The sequence below is a fragment of the Nycticebus coucang genome, chromosome 11, assembly GCF_027406575.1.
Source record: "Nycticebus coucang isolate mNycCou1 chromosome 11, mNycCou1.pri, whole genome shotgun sequence".
Lineage (NCBI taxonomy): Eukaryota > Metazoa > Chordata > Mammalia > Primates > Lorisidae > Nycticebus > Nycticebus coucang.
This window is the reverse complement of record NC_069790.1, coordinates 111,120,649-111,143,789: the sequence shown is the minus strand read 5'-3', so window position 1 is coordinate 111,143,789 and position 23,141 is coordinate 111,120,649. Positions and strand designations below refer to the sequence as shown.

At 45.6% G+C, this 23,141-nt stretch overlaps 1 pseudogene; it reads right to left on the bottom strand.

Annotated features, from left to right (window-relative positions):
• Positions 1–21,720: 21,720 nt before the first annotated feature.
• On the bottom strand, positions 21,721–22,126 carry LOC128598543 (40S ribosomal protein S17-like; annotated as a pseudogene).
• Between the last annotated feature and the right edge of the window lie 1,015 nt (positions 22,127–23,141).

Here is a 23,141-nt window from a genome sequence, read left to right as displayed (position 1 = left end):
GTGCAGGAGGAAAGAGTCACCCTTCATGTGTGTACAGCCTGGCGGGTTATGACGACTGTTGTTCACTCAGTGCAGGAGGAAAGAGTCACCCTTCATGTGTGTACAGCCTGGCGGGTTATGACGACTGTTGTTCACTCAGTGCAGGAGGAAAGAGTCACCCTTCATGTGCGTACAGCCTGGCCGGTTATGACGACTGCTGTTCACTCACATTTAATTCACTGTTACCTTCTTTTCTAGTGTCTGTTTCTGACCTCTCAGTTATTTTCTGTTTTCTGTTTCTACTGGAATATGGGATTTCTTTGTGGTTTTTTCTCTTTCTTTCTTTTTTTTTAGACAGAGTCTCATTATGTCACCCTCGATAGAGTGCTATGGTGTCACAACTCACATCAACCTCAAACTCTTAGGCTTAAGCAACTCTCTTGCCTCAGCCTCCCAACAGCTGGGACTACAGGTGCCCGCCACAACGCCCAGCTATTTTTTGGTTGCAATTGTCATTGTTTGGCTGGCGGAGCTGGGTTTGAACCTGCCAGCCTGGATGTATGTGGCTGGTGCTGTAACCATTGTGCTAGGCGCCGAGCCCTTTGTGTTTCTTTTAAAAGTAGCGCTTGGGGGTGTTCGCATTGTAACATTTTTGGCTTGTTTTGCATCTCCCTATCCTCAAAGGTGAAGGGGAGAATAAGTTCTACACATTGCTAAAAACCCCATGGAGACCAGCTGCCCAGTGAAGGGAAGTTGCAGTGCTGACTCACAGGTGCTCAGAAGCTCCAGGTTCCTTCAGGCCAGGCGGCAGCATCCAGATGAGGCCTCCTGGCTCCCCTTAGATCCGTGCTCTGAACCCAGATTAGAGTTGTAGATGGCAGCTCTACCCAGAGGAGTAGTCAACCTACTCATGCACTTTCTGTTAACTTGGAGTATTGGGCGACAATTTATTTGTTTTCTACAGTCTTTATCCCAAGTTCTTGCCACTACCCTTAAGAATTCAGCAGGTTTGTCAGGCACACTGGCTCATGCCTGTAATCCCGGCACTCTGGGAGGCCAAGGCAGGTGGATTGCCTGAGCTGAGTAGTTTTAAGACCAGCTTGAGCAACAGTGAGACCCATCTCTAAAAATAGCCAGGCGTTGTGGTGGGTACCTGTAGTTCCAACTACCTGGGAAGCTGAGGCAAGAGGATGACTTGAGCCCACAAGTTTGAGGTTGCTGTGAGCTATGATGCTACGGCACTCTACCCAGGATGCAGAGTGAGACTTTGTTCCCCCACCCCCCAAAAAAGAAGGATTAAGCAGGTTCAAGGTGAGTGGCTGTCCAAGTCTGATCTGGCGTTAGCCTGCCTGAATCACAGCTGTTACATCACACTCTGTGTCTTGCAACGCAATGCAATTTCAACACATGAGAAAACAGAGCCAATCTCAGATGCTTTGTGCCTGCTCTCACGGGACTGCCTGCACCACCTGGAAGATCCTTTCTCTGAAGCAGGTGTCCCCAGGGGTGGGGCCCAGTGCCAGGAATGAACAACACTTAACAAAATGTTAGTAGCCATGAAAATATTTGAAAAAAATATTAGAAGCACGTGAAACCCAAGACATGAACTTTCTTTTCAAAAGTTATCGAAGTTGGCTGGGTGTGGTGGCTCATACCTGTAATCCTAGCACTCTGGAAGGCCGAAGTGGGTGAGCTTGAGCTCATGAGTTCGAGACCAGCCTGAGCAAAGGCGAGACCCTGTCTCTACTAAAAATAGAAAAACTGAGGCATGAGGATCAATTGAGCCCAAGTTGGAGGTTGCTGTGAGCTATGATGCCACAGCCCTCTACCCAGGGTGACAACTTAAGACTCTGTCTCAAAATAAAAAAAGTCATCAAGTCATATTTTGAAGCTATTAACTAGGGAAACCAGGAGGCAGCACAGGACTGTGGAGAAAACCCTGGTGGAGCAGACAGGCCTCAGATCTGTGCCCGACCCGGGAGGCGCCGGCACCCACCCCACCCTCGCTGCCCGCCCTGCCCTCGCCCTGCCCTCGCCCTGCCCTCGCCCTGCCCTCGCCCTTACTCTCTCTCCTTTTCCTCCCTTCCTTCTTCTTTATTCCCTTTCTCTTTTCTCTCCAGGTTCTTCATCTTCTGGGTCTGTTTCTCCTCCCTTCCCTCCCTCTGAGCTTCTCTGGCAGTGCCCTAGGCTTTAAGAGGAGGAAAGGGGCTGGCATTTGTTGATTGTTGATGATTTGCTTGAAGGTCACAGATATAGTCAGGGACCGACTGATGCATTTACCTCTCAAATGTGACTGTGTCCACCATCAGGGGTCACCTGGGGGTCTGTTTAGAATGCAGATTCTGGGGTGGGGCTGAGAAGGTGGCATTTCTAAGAAGCTCCAGGTGCTGCAGCTGTTTTGTGGGCCACCCTGGAGTGGCAAGGGTGGGTCCTCTGAGAACTGAGAAATATATTTTTAGGAAGAGGATGAGTTCTGGACCCACCTCTTCACCTGTGGTAAAACCAGTCTTGATTATTAAGAACACAGCAATACAAGATGATTCCTTTTTACTGACCAAGGCAGTTTGTAATGAAAACTTGGTTGTTGCCAGGGTGCTACTGGGGGAACCGACCACACGGAGGGAATGTGTAACCTAACATTGTGGGGAACTCAGGAGCTCAGGTGGGAAGGGTTCTGCTTCCTGTACTGAGGTGACAGGTGGGCACTATGTCTAGTTATGCAAACCATGTCAAATTTGACCATTTGTGGCAGCCACACAGCCATTTCTCTGTGTAGAGAAGGGTTGTTGAACTACTCAGAATCCATTGGAATGCTCCCACCTGGCTATGAGAAGCAGACCTGCAAACAAGCTCCGAGGGTTACAATGTCTGCAGCATTTAGAAAACAAGCCAACCCCGTGCCACAAGACCCAGACTGAGGTCATAGACAGACAGAGCCCTTGATCCAGGGCCTTGCTAGTGTAGATGAAATGATTCTGGACGTTTTCTTAGCCGCAGAGATCAGCAAGAGGCACTATTAGGAGGTGCTGCAACTTCACAGAATCCATTCTGTTAAGGCAGAAAAATTGATGGAAGAAAAAAGGCAAGGCAAAAACATCTTTTCTAGTTTAGATTCAGCTAGAGCCCGACACTGAAGCAAAAATCCAGCTCTCCGGCTCACACAAGCAGTCACACAATTGCCGAAGGTTAGTGCTAGAAATGTTCTTGCTGATCATAGAACATAAGGGTGTTTCATTTTTTTTGGAGGGGGGGGGGGTTGTACCCTGGACTCCTTCCCCTCAAAAACACACATTATCTTCTGTATCATTTCCAGGGATTGAAGGATTCTCCAGTGGATCCATGGGTTCTAGGTAACCTTTGATGGAGTATATTCCTTCTTAGAGACGAGAAAATCAAGGCCCAGAAGGAAGGGGGCTGACCACGGATCTTGGAGCAATGCGGACACAACTGATGGAGCTGGGGGCGCCATGCTTGTCCCCCGGGAGTGTCTCTACATAATTCACTATTGAAGCCCTGAGAAAAAGAAGCGTCAAAGGCTTTTTGAGAGAGTTATAACTTTTAGCTGAGAGAATCCCAGTATTTAACCAAATAATATTTGAAGAAAAGTAGAAATAACTGAGACAGAAACTTCTTGGACTTAGCTTCTATGATACGTTCAAAAGATGTAAGTGAGGAACCTGGGGCTTCTTGGTAGCCGTGCTAAACTGCAGTGCGGGGCGCTTTTGGGGGAGGTAATAAATTCCTTTCAAAGATTGAATTCACATACTAGCATGAATTTTCCACATTCCCAATCTCCCACATCCCTGAAAACTACTCAGGCAAGACGCCTCACTCACTCAGAGCTCTCCATTTGGTGACACATTTGGGGGTTCCGTCCCTAATGGATCTCGACACAGTCTAGGTGCTCATTAAATATTTATTTAAATAAATGGGCTTTCTTTAACATTACAGTTTTCTGGAGACAGGATGTAGGACGCTGGAGCGAGATCAGTACTTACCGTGTAAGTACACTGTGGAAAGCTCTGGTTCCTAGCAAGGGATTTAGAATCTCACAACCACAGTGTTGAGCAAAAGAAGATGTGCACTACAATTCCATTTACATGAAGAACAAATGTGGACCAAATTATGTGTTAAAAGTGGGAATATTGGTTACCTTTGGTGAATAGTGTGGTTAGTATGTGGAAAGGGAGCTTCTCGGGTGCTGGGTACCCCTGCGGGTTTACCTTGTGATAATTCAGCAAATGATATTCTATGACTTAGCATCATTCTGTATATGTGTTATACTTCAGTAAAAATATTTATTTAAAAAATTCACATGCAGAGGCTGAACACTGTGGCTCGTACCTACAATTCCAACATAAGGCAGGAGGATGGCTTGAGGCTGGGAGTTTGAGACCAGCCTGGACAGCATAATGAGACTGTCTTCCTCTCTAAAAAATAATAAAATAACCTCCCCCCCCCCCCACACACACACAATGAGAGGCAGAAGACAATTCGGAAGTAATATAAGAAGTATTATTTAGCCGGGCGTTGTGGCGGGCGCCTGTAGTCCCAGCTACTCGGGAGGCTGAGGCAAGAGAATTGCTTAAGCCCAGGAGTTGGAGGTTGCTGTGAGCTGTGTGAGGCCACGGCACTCTACCGAGGGCCATAAAGTGAGACTCTGTCTCTACAAAAAAAAAAAAAGAAGTATTACTATAACTTGCATTTCTTGACCTTTTAACTATGTGCCCTGTGTGTTTTACAGACACCAGCTCATTGAATCCTCTCAGAACCCTAAAAGTAAGTACTTATTTTCATTTTATTTTACTGGAGGGTATGACATTATTTTATAAAACATACATATCAAGATTTTTATTTTAGGATTTTTTAAAAAATAATTTTTAATTGATACATAATTTACAAGGTTTTGGGGCAGGAATAATTTTAGATTTATAGAAAATTTTCAGAGATGGTGCAGAGTTACCACTTACCTTTCACCCATCTTCCCCTAATGTTAACATCTTACATAACCATGGCCCATTTGTCAAAACAATATTGAGATTAATATATATATATTTATTTATTTTGAGACATAGCCTCAAGCTGTCGCCCTGGGTAGAGTGCCGTGGCATCACAGCTCACAGTAACCTCCAACTCCTGGGCTAGAGCAAGTCTCCTGCCTCCGCCTCCCAAGTAGCTGGGACTACAGGCACCCGCCACAATGCCCAGCTATTTTATTTTTTGGTTACAGCTAACATTGTTGTTTGGTGGGCCTGGGCTGGATTTGAACTCACCAGGTCAGGTGTATATGGCTGGCGCCCCAGCCACCTGAGCCACACAGGTGCCGAGTCATATATATATATATTTATTTATTGTATATATATATATACATATACATATATGTATATTTTTAAGAGACAGGGTCTTGCCCTATCACCCAGGGTGGAGTACAGTGGTATACTCATAGATCACTATACTCCCTAACTCTTGGGCTCCAGCCATCCTGCCATCTCAGCCTCCCACATAGCTGTGACTACAGGCATATGCCACCATGTCCAGCTAAAACTTTTTGTGTTTGTTTTTGTTTTTTGTCCTTCTCTATTTTATACCCATTTTCTCTCCGGCCTGCCCGCCCTATGACCTTCAAATTTCAGCATCAGACATCACATGTGTGAGGACAACATATACACAGAATCGTCTAATCAGTAGTGCCACAACTGCTGAGATCCAGTTTCTGCAACCCACACACACACACACACACACACCCTAGCGGATCTACTTTTCTGATTAAATCCTTACTTGTGCCCTCATTCTGTGGACATCATTCTGTCCCCTTCCCAGCCACCATGTCCTTGCCTAGAGAGCTCATGAACAAAGGTACCGTAGCAGCAGCAGTGGGAGGTAAGCACGGGCTCAGGAAACTGGACTTTTGCTCTCCATGGCTGATCTGGCTGCAGCCACTGGGCTACAGGTCACTATTACCTGTAAATGATACACCTTTGAGATTTCTTTCCCTTTCCTACAACTTTAGCTTCTGTTTGTCTAGAACTCTTAGGTCTCAAGGGAGGAATGCGTCTATGAGGGCATAGCAGTGTTTCCTTTAAACTGGAAGTTCAGGCTGCTATCTAGCCACTTTGGGCTCCTTGTGCCAGTGAACCAACAAGGTGAGAAAAAAGGAGCTGTTAGCACTCTGGGAGGCCGAGGCAGGTAGATTGCCTGAGCTCACGGGTTTGAGACCAGCCTGAGCTAGAGTGAAATCCCGTCTCTAAAAATAGCTGGGCAGGCTCAGCACCTGAGGCTCAAGCAGTTAAAGCGCCAGCCACATACACCTGAGCTGGTGGGTTCGAATCCAGCCCGGGCCAGCCAAACAACAATGATGGCTGCAACCAAAAAATAGCTGGGTGTTGTGGTGGACACCTGTAGTCCCAGCTTTTTGGAAGGCAGAGGCAGGAGAATCACTTGAGCCCAGGAGTTGGAGGTTGCTGTGAGTGTGATGCCACAGCACTCTACCCAGGGCAACAGCTTGAGGCTCTGTCTCAAATAAATAAATAAATAAAAATAAAAATAGCCGGGTGTTGTGGGTGCCTGTAGTCCCAGCTACTTGGTATGCTGAGGCAAGAGAATTGCTTGAGCCCTAGAGTCTGAGGTTGCTGTGAGCTATGATGCCACCATGGGGGCCACAGAGTGAGACTCTGTTTCAAAAAAAAAGAAGAGAACTGTTAGGCTGAGGTAACAGATCCTGATTATCAAGAGGAAATTAGCTGCTACTTCGCCATGTGAGAAAGCGGAGTATGTCTAGAATTTAGGAGATTCCCAGGGGCACCTCTTAATAATATTGCTATGTCCTGGGATAAAAAGTGATGGAAAACAGCGACAGTGGAATTCAGGAAGGATTGTTGATATCACAAATGCTTCAGTAAGGAAGGTCTGAGTCACCCCATCAGGCAAGGAATCATGACCAGCTGAGGTTCTTGCAGAGGGAACAAGGGGTATAGAATTGGTTGAGGAAAAGGAAGTTAAAAATACCCACTACAATCATGAGACCAACTATGTAAATGAAGACTGTAGTAGTTATAAACACTTCTTTTTACTTTATGAATATTTTTAGATACAGCATCCAATATTTTTCTTTCCTTCCCCCATTCTCCTATCTAAATGAGATGTACTAATAAGTTAACTTTATATTTCATTATTCAAGTTACAGAATACCAATGAGAGATAACTAGAAGGGGAATGAATGTTACCTAAAGGTGGGTAAAAAGAGTGTTAGTATGTTTTTCGGTTGTCTGAAGGATAATTGTATTATGTTAGTTGAATACGTGATTTTGATTTTGTCTTTATTTGGAGGTTGAATGTGACTCAAATAATATGTGTGGATGCAGGTTGACAGTGGTGGTTTGTACTGTGTCAAACAGGCTAAATTAGAACTTTATTTCCCAGAGTCCTCTTCTCAGTAGGTCTGACCAACAGAGGAATTTACATGAGATTTGAAAAACGGACTGGCTGCAGTGGCTCACACCTATAATCCCAGCACTTTAGGAGGCCAAGGCAGGTGGATCGCTTGAAGCAAGGAATTTGAGACCAGTTCAGGTAACATAGTGAAACCTTATCTCTACAAAAAATAAGAAACATTAGTTAGACATGCTGGTGTGCATCTGTATTCCCAGCTACTTGGGAGGCTGAGGCAGGAGGATTGCTCGAGCCTGGGATTAGAAGCTGCACTGAGGTATGATGACGCCACTGCACTCCAGTCTGGGCAACGGAACAAGACCCTTTCTCTTTAAAAGATTAAAAAAAACCCAAAAACAGAAATGAAGCAAAAACATTGCTCTCTGAGGTTATCATGGGTGGAGGCAATGACAGATACCCAGAGTTGTGGGTAGATTCTGCTACATCACTACTTCTACTCCTTTCCAGCTCTTCTTCCCAACTTCTGGCCCTGCCGAGCCCAGCACCAGTCCCTGGGTGGCAGATTCACACAGCAGCAGCTATTCAGAGGGTAGTATTTCTGTGGACATCCCCAGGCACCTTCCCTTGCAGTTCCATGTTGGTGGCCGGATATACGTGGGTTTCAGATGGACTAGTTGGTGACTTGTCTATAGTCTTCCAACATCCCCCCAGGACCTTCACTTCCCCAAATGTAAGGTTTAACTCCAATTATAAATCTTGTACATATTAACTCAGGAGTTGACAAACTTTGGCCCATGGGGTTGCCACAGGTCAATTCTAGCCTGGTACCTATTTGTGTAAATAAAGTTTTATTGAAACACAGCCAGGCCTATTCATTTATATATTATCCATGGCGCTTTAATGGCTGAGTTGAGTAGGTGTGACAAGACGGTATAAACAAAGCTTAAAATATTTGTAATCTGGCACTTGAAAAAAATTACCAGTCCCTGCCATTGATATTGGGTATGCCTCTCTGATTGGACTCTGACCAATATTATGTACACATGGCCAAGCCAAACTCAGTGGGGTGGGGAAAAATATTCTGTTTCTACAGAGAAGAATTGTATTGGTTATAAGGTAACAGGCATGGATGCAGGGAGGGCTGGAGAATTAGGAAAACTAATGCATCTACCACAAGTACTAATATAAATCTAAAGTCTACTCAATTGTATTTGAATTGAACAGAAGAAAATGAAGCTGAAGAAATTGCTTTAAACTTAAGATAAATGCTTCTTCACTGCAAGAGATGCCAGTTCCTAAAATATTCTTCTAAGGCAAAAAAAAAGATATAGAATGAAAAAGATAATGAAAACCGTTAGAGGTTGAATTCATTATAATTTTTAAAATGACATTTCAATTTTAGACAAAATTGACTTATTCCGAGCTATAAGGGACAGAGTGCCTCATACTCTCGATCTTTATTTATATGACTTTTCCTTTAGTTCTGGTTGTGGATTTAGTGGATTCAGCATCCAATATCTATCCGTTTATGTGGCCTCTTCATTCTAAAGTTCTTTATATTGATTTGCCATTTGGCTAGATTTCATCATCAATCCCTTTTTCTTTTTTTAAAGAAGGGCTCGTGGTGACTATAGTCCCTGAATTATTTTATGTTTGAGAGAGTCTGCTATTGCCGATCTGTCAGTTTGGCTGGCCGTGATCTTCTTAGGTCACATTTCTTCCCCTTCGACATTTTTAGATAAACTCTGTAGCTATGAGATAAATCTGAAATCACTTTGATTGTTCCCCCTGCTTCATAAGTGACCTGTTTTTATGTCCCTTTCCTCTATGTCTGAACAATTCTTTCTTTTTCTTTAAATCTTCACATCCCAGAGTCTTAAACAGGATATGTCAATGTCAATTAGACTAAAACAAATTTTCCTGGCATATACGGCATCTTCTCAACTTTTAGATTGAATTTTTTTTTTTTTTTGTAGAGACAGAGTCTCACTGTACCGCCCTCGGTAGAGTGCCGTGGCGTGACACGGCTCACAGCAACTTCTAACTCTTGGGCTTACGCGATTCTCTTGCCTCAGCCTCCCAAGCAGCTGGGACTACAGGTGCCCGCCACAACGCCCGGCTATTTTTTGTTGCAGTTTGGCCGGGGCTGGGCCTGAACCCGCCACCCTCGGCATATGGGGCCAGTGCCCTACTCACTGAGCCACAGGCGCCAGTCAGAGAAATTTTCCCGTATCCCTGAATACTTTTCACTTTCTTCTGTTGAGCTGTGTACATGATGAACACCAATTATCCTTAAGTTAGAATGTTTCTGAGTATAGATACATCACATTGTTTCTAATTGCTTCCATCTCTCTCTCTCCTCTCCGCTACTATCTTAAATCTCTTCTCCATGAAGTTAATTTGATATTTAGCCACGATTGTTTTGTTCTTTTCTTTGCTAATTTATTTGATCTATAATCAAAGTGTTTTGGTTTTTGTTTTATTTTCTTACCTCTGTAACCTTCCTTTTTTATCTCATTCTATTATTTTATTATCTTATTTTTAAGTTTTTATTTAATTCAATTATACTATATCAATATTCCATTGTTCTAAAATGCAAAACACTTGCAGAGGAATTTGTCTCTCTTATGTGAGTTGTGTTACATTTGGTAATTTAAAAAGTATCTTTAATGAAGCTTTATTTTGTCATTCATTTGTTTTTGCTGAAGTGTATTTACAGGGTTGCCATGCAGTTGTTTCTTTCGCTATTCCTCCCAATTACCTTTAGTTGCTCCATCTACATGTTCTGATTCTGCTGACAAGCCAATTTTCTTTAATCACATTCCCCCCCCCCCCACCTAAGTGGGACCAGGTAGACTGCTGGGTTTCTGAAGGCAGAGAATGGAGGAATTTGGCTGGCATTGAGTGCTGTCATTTATCCATTTATTGAGTACCTATAATATGCCAGGTACTATTTTACTATTTATTTTTAAGGTCAAAAAAAATTTTTGAGACAGAGTTTTACTCTGTTGCCCAGGCTAGAGTACTATGGCATCACAGCAACTTCAAGCACGCAGGCTCAAGCAATCCTTCTGTCTCAGCCTCCGGAATAGCTAGGACTACAGGCACCTGGAGCAATACCTGGCTAGTTTTTAGAGACAGGGTCTCACTCTTGTTCAAGCTGGTCTCGAATTCCTGAACCTGAGCAACCTTCCTGCCTCTGTCTCCCAGAGTGGTAGGATTACAGGTGTGAGCCACTGTACCTGGCCTAAATTTCCATTATGAAATAATTTCAGACATACAAAAAAAGTTGCATTAATAGTACACAGAAGTCCCATATATTCTTAGTTTTTCTTTGTTTCTTTCTTTCTTTTCTTTTCTTTTTTTAATGGTGTTCTATATGGTCAGAGAAACTTCTTTAGTAACAAACTGTAGAGATGGTTCCTGAAAGTACAGCCTTCCCTGCTGTCTTCCCCCAGCTTCCCCAAATAATCTGGAATCATAGAAAACTCATCTAAACCAGGAAGTTCATCCTGATATACTGCTATTAACCAATCTTAGCAGAGGTTTGCCTATTACCCCGCCAATGCCTCTTTAGGTCCTGGAGCCAGTCCACGGCCCCCACTGCAGTTCGTCACATGTCCGTTGAGTCTCTTCCAATCTGGAACAGCCCCCCAGCCTTTCTCATTCATGAAACTGGTATTTTTGAAGAGTCCTGGCCAGTTAGTTTGTGGAATGTCCCTCTGCTTGGCTTTTTGGTATTTCATTATGATTAAATTCAGGGTATACATTTTTAAAAGAACACTGTGGAAGGAGCACTGCGCCCTTCTCAGCGCATCCCAGCAGGCGATGAGTGCGTGGTCGTGATGTGCCTTCTTCCTGGACTTCGTGACTTGGTCCCTTGGTGGAGGTGGTGTCTTTCAGATTTCTTCCCTGTAAAGTCATTATGTTTCCGCTTTGAAATCAGTAAGTATGTGGGGAGATTCCTGGGGCTGTGCGAGCACCTGCTTGGCATCATGCTCTGTCCACCCCCTTTGGCGTTGGTATCTGTTTCTCCACCAGGCGCTGTTTCCGGCACTGGGTGTGAGCAGTGAGCAACATGTTGCAGCTTCTGCTCTCTGTCTCTCTTGAGGTCCTGCAACATGTGGATAACTGGCCAGGTGTGGTGGCTCATGCTTGTAATCCCAGCACTTGGGAGGCCTAGGCAGGTGGATTACCTGAGCTCACAGGTTCGAGACCAGCCTGAGCCAGAGGGAGACCCCGTGTCTAAAAGTGGTGGATGCCTGTAGTCCCAGTTACTTGGGAGGCTGAGGCAAGAGAATCTCTCGAGCCCAAGAGTTTGAGGTTGCTGTGAGCTGTGACGCCATCGCACTCTACCAAGGGTGACCAAGTGAGATTGTCTCAAAAACAACAACAAAAAAATCATGTGCATAACTGGGTCTTGGTACCTAACCAGGGCAACACACAAATGGGGGCATTTGTGGGCTTCCGCTGCTCCCTCCATTCAGCACATGGCTCTGGATGGGGGTGCAGCTCGGGGCTCTAACCTGCAGGGTTCCCCCTTGACTGTGGGCTCGCTGCAGGTGCCCCCCTCACTGGCCTCACTCAGGATTGGGTGTGGCCTGTGACTCTGCTCAAGATCTTATCCACTTTCCTACTCATCTAGGTAGTGCTTCTAGAAGTGGGGATGGGATTAGGAACCATGTTGCTCCCTACCCTTCCCCTGCCCCACCTTAGCGTCTTTTTCCCTCTTGCTCATTGCTTTGTTTACAGCATAAAGTTGTTAATGGCATTCTCATTTCCCTGTTAGTTTCCTGCAAGTGAACTTCTGGATAATCCAGAATAATTCTATCTGCACACTTAACCCATTTACTAGGTAAAATAACATATTCCCAGGTTCCAGGAGTTCAAACATAGAACTCTTTGGAGGGCTCTTATGCTACCCACTACAAGAAGCTAAATAATTTGCCCAAGGCCACCCAGTTGGTAAGTGCCCAACTAGGATTCCAACTGTGGTGGTCTGGTCCCAGCTCACTGTTGGTCACAACCTTGCACTGTCCCTTAGCCCCTGAGAAGGCACTTTCTGTGATGGCCCTGACAAATGGCCCATCTCTGCCTGAACACCCCCCTGAAAGGAAGTATTCCTCTAGGAGCCTAGAGAAGCTGAACCTATAGGGTATGTGTGTTCTGTGTGTATAGACACACACACACACACACACACACACGCTTTTTCTGGAGTGGGTGCTAAGCCTGGCTATCATCCTATAACTGAAGTCCTACTGCGTATGGGCAGGGTAGGGTGGAACGGGGTGAGCGGCATGAGCGAAAGCAATTACGCAGTCACTAAGGTCCCTTATCAGCGCCCTTAAATGAAATTTTAGAAAGAAATGCAGCAAAGTCCTTTTGCGATGTGACTAAAACCCGAGTTTTCAAATGTCAAGCATTTAATTCACCTGGGTTATCACTTAGAGGGATTTCTACTATTTCATTGCATTCAAGCTAATAGTTCCTAAATGCGTTTTGAAAATGACTTTTTATTGCAACAGTGTAAAAAAAATAGCAAGCTTAAAGCATGTTTACAAAAATACCACCACCACCAGAAAGAAAACCCTTAGCATTTTGGTATATTTCCTCCCTGGTGTTTCTAGGCCCATGTAATTTTTTTGGAAATTGGGAACATATTGAATGGACAGTTTTACATCCTGCTTCTTTTATGATGTCAGTATATCATAAACGGTTTCTATTATTATGAAAGTAGGTTATTACTGGGGTCAGGGGAGGACTAGCATGAGCCACACAAACACAGGACCCCAGACAGAGTCCAAGAATAAGAGTTAGACTGAGTGGGGGTCCTTTGGTCAAATTTTTACACATGGCAATGAGCTGGGGGGGGGTTCTTGGAGTTGGCTGAGTTTCGGGTTATAAACAATAGTAGGCTAAGCAGTGCATTACAACACAATTAAGTTAATAAGTTAAGTTTTTTTCCTTTTTTCATTTTTCTGAGAGAGGGTCTTGTTCTGCCACCCAGGCTGAAATATAGTGGTGTGATCATAGCTCACAACAGTCTCCTGGGCTCAAGTGATCCTCCTGCCTCAGCCTCCTGAGTAGTTGGGACTACAGGCACATGCCACCTTGCCTGGCTATTTTTTAAAATTTTTTATAGAGATAGAATCTCGCTATGTTGCCCAGGTTGGCCTTGAACTCCTGACTTCAAGTGATTCTTCCACCTTGGCTTCTCAAAGTGCTGAGATTGCAGGCATGAGCCACCATGCCTGGCCTGAAGGGAGACTCTCTATGTGGCAGCCAGAGACAGACTGAGGAGCTGGTTTGGCAAGAGACCTTGCAGGCTCTGTAGCAAGCAGAGGGAGAGAGGGGAGCAGCCAAAGCGTGCTCCAGCTGGCCCTGTTACCTTGGGACTCTCCTTCACTGGCTCAGTGTCCCTGGGGGCCCGCCGTGAGAGCACAGCTCGGGGCCATGCACACAGCAGACAGAAAAGGAACAAGAGAAGCTCTTTGGGCACAGGGGTTCTGGTGGATTTCAAGAAGTTCTTATTCCACAGCCTGAAAATTCCTTTTGAGTCTTTCAAGGCCCTTCCTGATCTGGCCCCTGTTTCCTGTCTAACTTCATCTTCTCCTGCCTCATCCTCCTCCCCTCCACCCAGCTACACCGGCCTTCTTGCCATTCTAGGAAACCTCAGGGCTTCCACATTGCTGCTTCTCAGCTTGGATGCCCCCGCATTGGTGAGACTCAACGGCTCACCAGCAACTACATCTTTGCTGCACAGCCACCTTCCAGGGAGGTGTTTCCTGAGGTCACAGGTTGGATTATGTCCCCCCCAAAAGATGTTCAAGTCCCAACCCCTTATTTGGAAATAGGACCTTTGTAGTTGGTCAAATTAAGATGAGGTCACAGGAGTAGGGTGGGCCTAGGCTGGTATGACTGGTGTCTTCATAAAAGGAAAGTTCAGACACAGAGACAGATGTACACATGAGGGGAACAGGTGAGGAGGAAGGCAGAGATTGGGGCGATGCTTCTACGTGCTGGGAATGCTGAAAATTGTCCCCAGTGCTCTCACACAGATAGGGAGAGACCCATATAGCTCTCCCTCAGAAGGAGGGAGACAGTTGTTTTGAGATTTCTTGGCAAATGCCTTTGGATTCATTCATCCATTCAGAGGATATGTGTTGAGGACCTACGATGTGCCAGGTACTGCTGTCAGTGAGCGAGCCAGCAGTAAGCGAAACTGGGAGGGAGAGAGGCAAGCATCAAATAGCTATGACATAATGGCAGGTGATCATCGTTGCTGTGAAAGTTAATTAACCAGTTAACTACTGCTGTGAAACAGACTACTCTGAAACTTAATGGCCTAAAATAATAATTTAGTATTACTTCTCCTGGTTCTTTGGTTGACTGGCTTCTTGCTGGGGGCCTTGCATTTGGGTGTAGTCAGATGTGGGCCAGGCCTCCAGCCATCTGAAGACTGTGGGCTGCACGTCCAGGGCTCACTCAGTTGGCTGTAGGTATTGTGGGTGTCCACTGGGAGCCCAGCTGGGACCCTGACTTGTAGCCTCTCCATGTGGCCTGGGCTTCTCAGCATGCCAGCTGGGTTCTGGAAGGAGCTCTCCAAGAACGAGTGTTCCAGGCAATAGAAGCAGAGGCTGACAGGCTGGTTAAGGGCTGTGGTTGGAACTGGCTGTCCCCTTCCCTGAACCCATGGGTGCCCTCCCCTGCAGGCTTGCCCTTTGCTCCCTGATCTCCACCAACCCATCAAACCTTGGCATCGAGTCACCCTCTTCAACCCAGAAGCCAGGTACCAACCAGGTCACCCACATTGCTTGTTTGCTGCTCTGAACTCTAGGCCCTCACCCTACAGGTTGCTGAGCCCTGCTCCATGCGGCTGGATTACCTGGAACTGTGCCTGACCCAGCCAGGCTCTGGACTCTTCTGGCTCCCTGGCCACCTGTCTGATTTGTCATTGAAAGACAAACTGCTGGGGTGATGGTTTCCTGGTGATGAGGGTGCCGATTTGGGAGGCTGACTTCGGGTTTAGGTCTGGCTCTGCCACACGCTCAGTGTTACCTTGGACAAGTGGTTTAACCTCCTGTGCTTATCTTTCTTCAATAGAGGGCTTTTATTGCAACTTTAAAATATTATGACTAGGTCTTAGGAATCCTATCTTGTTGTTTGTGTGGCTGGGCAACTCTCAGATGTTCCTTTTTCAGAGACTTACAAGCCACCCTCAAATTTCCTGCTGTCCTTGTTTGTACCTGCTGTGGCTTATGGAATCAAGGTAGCAGCCTGAATTGGATAACAATGGCCAATGTTATTTCCTTTAAGAATTAACTCATCTTGGGCGGCACCTGTGCTCAGTGAGCAGGGCGCCGGCCCCATATACCGAGGGTGGCAGGTTCAAACCCGGCCCCGGCCAAACTGCAACAAAAAAATAGCCGGGCGTTGTGGCAGGCGCCTATAGTCCCAGCTACTTGGGAGGCTGAGGCAGGAGAATTGCCTAGGCCCAGGAGTTGGAGGTTGCTGTGAGCTGTGTGACGCCACAGCACTCTACTGAGGGTGATAAAGTGAAACTGTGTCTCTACAAAAAAAAAAAAAAAAAAAAAAAGAATTAACTCATCTTTGTGGGCTTGAGATACTGAATGAGCAATGTCTGGTCTCACCCAAACCCTGTTGGTATAGTTGTCACCCAGGAAATTTCAGATTTCTGGGTGGCGCCTGTGGCTCAGTGAGTAGGGTACCAGCCCCCTATACCAGAGGTGGTGTGTTCAAACCCGGCCCCGGCCAAAAACTGCAAAATAAATAAATAAATAAAGAGAGAATTTCACCACACACACACACACAAAAAAAAAATTTCAGATTTTGATAAGAGACCATCCTCCTGAGTAGTGATGGGTGGGGCAGCGAGCATACCGACCTCGTTCTGTAGTTCTGTAGCAGAGCCCAGGGCAACGCTCTAGATCGTGACCTGACTATAGGCAGGATGAACTGCAGCCAGTTCCCTCCCGTATCCCACCACTTGTCAGCTGGAGCCTCTTTGTCTTTCCGAGGAGACTAAACACAAGTTTGATGTGACTAAAGCCTCTCCATAAGTTTCCTCTGGGGCCCTTCATGATGCCTGCGTGACCCTTGCAAGTGATGTCAGTGTTTTTCCTGACCTCTGAGGTCTCATTCTTGATTCTCGCGGCAGACAGGGTGAGAGAGAACCTTCAGCTGTGCTTTTCCTTCTCATGTGTAAGGTGGGACATGCCGTAGCTCTGACCTTGCAGGCGTGCTGGGAGAATCGAGTTCACGTATGTGGACAGCGCAGAGGGCGCCCGGCATGCTGCAGGTCTGAGTGTCGGTTTGATGATTTCACTGTATCAGAGTTTACAACTCTTGGACAAAACTCCAGACCCTTCCTGGGCTGCAGCCAGACCACACCTTGAGGCCCCACGACCACCCAGGCCTTTCTGGGTCTCCGCTGCCCCCGCCGCCTCAGAGTCCATGAGGCAGAGTATAAAGTCTGTCTTGTGACAAAACGTATCGAGGCTCCAGGTGAAGACGTTGAATTGAACGCATGCGTCTAATTTGAATTTCTAGAGGCTGCACCCTAAGGACACAAAGTGAAAATATTGGCACCTTGGAGGCAAAGCAGATGCCCTTAGAGACTGGCAAGCTTCCGTGGCAGCCACACAACTTTGTATGCTAGTTGACTAGCAGGGAAGGTGCCAGAATTTCTTTATATGAGGCTCTGGAGGGAAGATGGCAATGCATTTGGAGCAGGAAGCCGAGAGACCTGGCGGGAAGCCGTCTACACGGCGGCGAGCAGGGTGTGCTCAGACTGTGGCCACAGGCAGGGGAGCTGGAAGGTGCTTATGGATTTGTGGGGGAGGCGAAGCCTCTCATGCTACAGGGGATGAGCAGGACACTAGCTTTGTCTCTTATTTGGGGACACTAGGCCCCTGAGTTGGCCAGATCACAAAAAGGTAAAGGATCAAGGAACGTTGGAAGGTTGGAAATAGGCTCTGGTTTCTGTGTTACCTTTTACTGTTTTCAAATTACTTTTTATTGTGGTAAAAGATGCACAAAATAAAATACCGTCTGAACCATTTCCAAGTGTACGGTTCAGTAGTGTTAAGTTCATTCCCGTTGTTCAACCAATTTCCAGAATGCTTTGATCTTGCAAACCTGGAGCTCTGTGCTCATTAAACAACTCCTCCTTCCCCTCCCCCAGGCCCTGGCAGCCCCCCCTTTCACTCTGTCTCTATGAATTTGATGACTCTAGGTGGAATCATACAGTACTGGTTTCTGCGTTCCTTTGGAAAGTCTGGACTTTTTGAGAGCTTCCCCGTGGCTGTCAGCACATGTGCCGTCCTCCTACGTCTCCGGCGGCTGCTTCTCTATCTCCCTGCATCCTCCTGTCTGTGCTCAGCCCACGGACACTGCCTCTCCCGCCCCCATGCTTGGTCGGCATAGCCTTCCCTTCCACACTTTCCTGGGCCCTCTCCCCCAGCCCAGGCTTCACCGCCTCTAACAGCTGATGGCCCCTCGGTCACCTTAAGGCTTCATCCTCCCTGGGCCTTTGCCTCCCACCCCAGCTCCCATCCTGGCTCACTCCTGCTCATCCTTGGGGCACAGCCTTCTCGACAGACCTGGGGAGATCCTGGCCTGTTTCCTTGCCTGTCCACCCCGCCCCCCAGCATGAAAGCTAGTCCAAGGCTGAGAGTCTCCTTCCTCCTGACATCCCAGTCTTGCAGCCATCAGGAGCTCAGGAAATATTTGGCAAATGAGTGAGTAAAGGAATCTTACAACCCAGCTCAGTGGAAAAGTACAGCCAACAGAAAGGTTTCCAGGTGAAGACGTTGAATTGAACGCATGCATCTAATTTGTTCCCAGTGAACTCTCACCGGACTACAGCAAACGGACTTAAAAGATAATATAGGTGGCTCGGTGCCTGTAGCTGAAGCGGCTAAGGTGCCAGCCACATACACCGGAACTGGTGGATTCAAATCCAACCTGGGCCTGTCAAACAACAAGGACAACTACAACCAAAAAGTTGCCAGGCGTTGTGGCGGGTGCCTGTAGTCCCAGCTACTGGGAGGCTGAGGCAAGAGAATCACTCAAGCTCAGGAGCTGGAGGTTGCTGTGAGCTGTGATGCCACAGCACTCTACCCAGGGTAACAGCTTGAGGCTGTGTGTCAAAAAAAAAAAAAGATAATATAGAAACACGTGAGGAGAGTGAAGGGACAGACCTCAGAAACAGAGTCACAAATGACCACTGGGAGGGGCAAAGAACCAATGTCATTTACATGGTTGGATCCTCCAGAGGTGCAGGCAGCAGCAGGGACCCAGAGGACGGAGCAACAGGGGAACCTTGGGGCCTTGCTGGAGGCAGCTGACGGAACCATGGAACAGTGCAGCCCACTTACCCGACGTCTTCCTGTGAGGAGCACCATGCCGTATCTGCACAGATATCCTGATCCAGGGGAGCCCTGCATTACCCATGGTCTTCCTCAAAAGGGGCTCTGAGCACTCAAGGAAGCTGAAGCCGGTCTGTGACCTGCAGACCCATTTGGGATATCTCATCCTGGGAGCCTTCTTCTAGAAGTGGCAACGAGCCCCTCCCCCTATTTAGCTGATCTTGGGCCTAATACCCAACTTTTCAAAACAACAGCAATTGATTAGGTATAGTTAGGTGGTTAAAAAATACTATTTAAAAGAAAGAAAATGATTAACACAAAAAGCCAAAGGGTTATGTCTTTGGGGAAGGGAGGAAGATGACTGAGGAAGAACACGAACACGTTGAATTGTGTTCCCCCCTCCAAAAAAAAAAAAAAACAGGTTCATGCCCATATCCCAGTCCCATGAATGTGAATTTATTTAGAAATAGTCTTTGCACATTGAATCAAATTGGAATCGGGTCATAATGACTAGAGGAATGTGGCCCTAAATCCAATGACTGTGTCTTTATGAGAGAAAGGAGGGGAGATTTGGATCTAGACACACAGGGAGGAAGGCCATGTGATGACGCAGGCAGAGGGGTGGAGTGATGTAGTTACCAACCTAGGAACACCAAGAACTGCTGGGTGTCATCAGAAGTTAGGAAAAGGTAAGGAAGGATTCTCCCCAGGAACCTTCAAAGGGAGCATGGCCTGCTCAGACTTCCAGCCTCCGGAACTGTGAGAGAATAAATTTCTGTTGCTTTAAGGCCCCCAGTTTGTGATACTGTACCTTGTTTTGGCAGTGTAGCAATTAATACAGGTGCCTATGGTTTTACTAATGTTATATTTTATAACCTGGGTTACAGTACATAGGGGTTGGCTTTATTATTTTTGAACTGTACACATGTTTTCTGTACATGTATAATTTTATAATAACAAAAATAAAAATAAGCAGCAAAAAAGGGATATTTGGTAATTGGACTTTAGTGATAAGTTCAGGTTGGACGCATTTGGCTATGAGTTGGTCTTGTGCACCAAGATCACAGCATGGGGATATCGCTGTCTGCAGGTGTGGGGCATGTGCAGAAGGGGACTTTCTGGGGTCAAGGTGAATGTCATAGACAGCAGGGTGATGCTGGAGCTTTGTGTTTTACAAGTAAACATTTCACGTGATCATGGACAAGACAACATTCTTGTCCACAAGAAGATGAAACGCCCTTCCTTCCCAGGTAAAGCAGGTTGTGACCCTCACAGGGAAGGTTCTGGAATGGGGAACCTAAGTGAGGAGTCTTAGGGGTGTCCATGGGGTGGGGTGTCAGGTGTCCCTCAGAAAGTTTTCTGAGGACCTGCCTTAACTGCAGCAGCAGAGCGCCTGTCTTCCTGTGCAGGAAGGTTATCTTTTTCTGGTCCGATGGAGGATATTTGGAAATAGCTAAATAAGGGCACAGTCTAAGCAGCCCCCACCATCTGCAAGGTGCTCATTGTAGACCTGGACTGTGTGTGGCTCTGTGTTGATGAGCGTGACACATGATTTTTTTTCTCTGATTAGTTTCCTGTCTGGTAGTTAGAGGAGGAGATAGTCATCCCAAAGAATTCTCAATATATTGAATATTACTTCAGCTGGGAAAAAATGTTAAAGATGGGAAAGTGAATATTGAACATCTTATGGAACCATTCAAACAGACTAGTTCTAAATTTAAGATTAAAATGCACTTTGAAAAGTGGAGAGAGATTGGAGAAAATCACTTTATATCTTTCTCTTAAAGCTGTGTTAAGTTCTATTTAATGGGGATTCTGGGAAAAGGATTAATTCCTTTAAAAGCTGGGCTGCCCTGCAGCTGAAGCCAAGTTGTAAAACTGTTTGGGATGTAGAAAGGTTAGTAAAGAGACCAACTGTATGGTCATTTCTAATGATCCGATGGGAGGGGTTTTGGAATGGTCTAAATGCTGGCTGCCAAGGAAACCAGTGATCGGAAAAACAACATCACAGGCTTTTTATATGGCCTGCTGGTATCATGATGCAATGTGATTATTTTTCTAAATTTCTGCTTTTACCGCAGGAAAAGGAAGAAGCAAGGGAATGGGAGGAGTGCTCAGATGCCTAATTACCAGTGCTTCCCTCAGATAAATTATAAACAGACAGTTTAAGAATGTTCCCGCTACACCAAGGAAACAAAGCAGCCTTTAAACACCCTGGATGTCAACATGCCCTATTTCAAAAGCACTAGAGCCGTGTATAACGCCAAAAATAATTTTTTCCTCAAGGAATGATTAAACAGAGTTAAAAAATAAAAAAGAGTAACTCAACTCCCCACCCCTGGGCCTGTGGCAGACATCATTAATCAATCATCAAGCCAAATTTCTTTCCCCACCCCATGGGACCTAGGTGCTGCCCCACAATTCTTCTCAAGAGTGTGTGCCTAGGCTAGGTGCAGTGGCTCAGACCTGGCACATGGGATACTGAGGCAGGTGGATTGCCTGAGCTCATGAGTTCAAGACCAGCCTGAGCCAGAGTGTGACCTCGTCTCTAAAAACTGCTGGGCATTGTGGCAGGTGCCTGTAGTCCCAGCTACCTGGGAGGTTGAGCCAAGAGAATCGCTTGAGCCCAAGAATCTGAGGTTGCTGTGAGCTGTGATGCCACAGCACTCTACTGAGGGGGACAAAGTGAGACTCAAAAAAAAAAAGAGTGTATGCCTAAGAGATACCACTATAAATGGATCTGAATTGTCATGTCCTCTGAGCCAAGTAAAAAAGTACTTCACACAGTGGTTAAAGTGTTGTCTCTCAACGCAGCCACTTGAGCTTTCAGGTAAGTTTTTTTTATCTTCAAAATGCAAAAAATAGGAGTTACAGATAGCCTAGTATTTTGTTTTTGTTTTCGTTTTTTGTGTTTTTGCTGTTGTCCCCGATTTATTAAAATGTTACAGTACAGCAGATAGACTCAAACAGTTCCATGTGGTGTTTTGAAATTCATCCCAACTGTAGGCTGAGTGACCTGAGGTTGGACAGACTGCCAAAGTCCAAAAGCTTCAGCATTTCCTTAGTGTCAGGATCTACTTCAATGATCTCCTGATCCAGGGCTGAGACCTCAGGGACACGGTCGTCTCTCTTCTCTCTCTCCTCTTCCTGCAGCTTGATGGAGATGCCTCTACTGGGCCCCTCTGGATCCGTTTCATCAGGTGTGTGACGTAGTCCGCTATCTTGTCGCAGAGCTTCTTGCTGGGAATGAGGGCAATCTCCTTGCACATGCACTTGTTTGTGTGAAAGTCGTTGCCCAGATGCATGTAGTACTTCTCAGTGATGGCCTGGGCTGCCTTCTTCATGGTTTTGGTGCAAACATGGCCCATGTTGGCAGGTCCTTGGTCAAAGAGGACCCTAGTATTGTTATAAGAATTAAATCAATCACCACACCTAGGGAGTTTAGAATAGGGACAAATAGTGAATATTCTACAAGTATTATACGAATTTTTTTCTAGAATAAAGAGCTAAAGATCACTTGCTATTTAACACTGGAAGAAGCATTAATTTTAGTTGTAATTTATGGGCTGAAGATTCATTCAACTAAGATGTGTAGCAACTACTGTTATGTGCTGGACTTTGTACAAAATGCTAGGGATTCTGTGGTCGGCAAGACCAGCAGGTAACAATTTGATCTAGTTGATATACATAAGTCTTGGTGTCCTTTTAAATGTAATGATATATTGACAAATTATTTGTTATATTCAGTTATTTTACTTAAAATTCTATTTAATAGAAAAAGAATAATCAGAAGATAAGTGGCCAGTTTAATATAGACTGTTCCTCAATTTCATTAATAAGCAGGGGAAACAAACTAATACAACAATGAGAATGGGGGTAAGGAAGCTAAGAGAAATAGAAGATCAATCTTCTAGAGCTCTAGAAGATCAATCTAGAAATAGAAGATCAATGTTATCAATCACATAACATTCAAATCTAAGGAAATCAGGAAGAGAGAGAAGAAGCAATAAAGAGGAGAAAATCATCAAAGAAATAATATAAAAATATTTCTAGATCTGAAGGGCATGTATCTTGAGACAAAGGTCCACGAAAGTGCTTGCCACAATGAATGAAGAGCTCCTCACCAAGGCATATTATGACATTTTTGAATCCCAGGGATAAAGAAAACAAGCTCATGGGCGGTGCCTGTGGCTCAAGGGGTAGGGCGCCGGTCCCATATGCTAGAGGTGGCAGGTTCAAACCCAGCCCCGACAAAAACCACAAAAAGAAAAAAAAAAAAAAGAAAACAAGCCCCCCCATAAAAAAAGTCCTGGGTGAGGGCAGGAAGTGAATCACATGCAAAGAAGCAGGAGTGAGAAACATTCGATTTTTAAACCATAATTT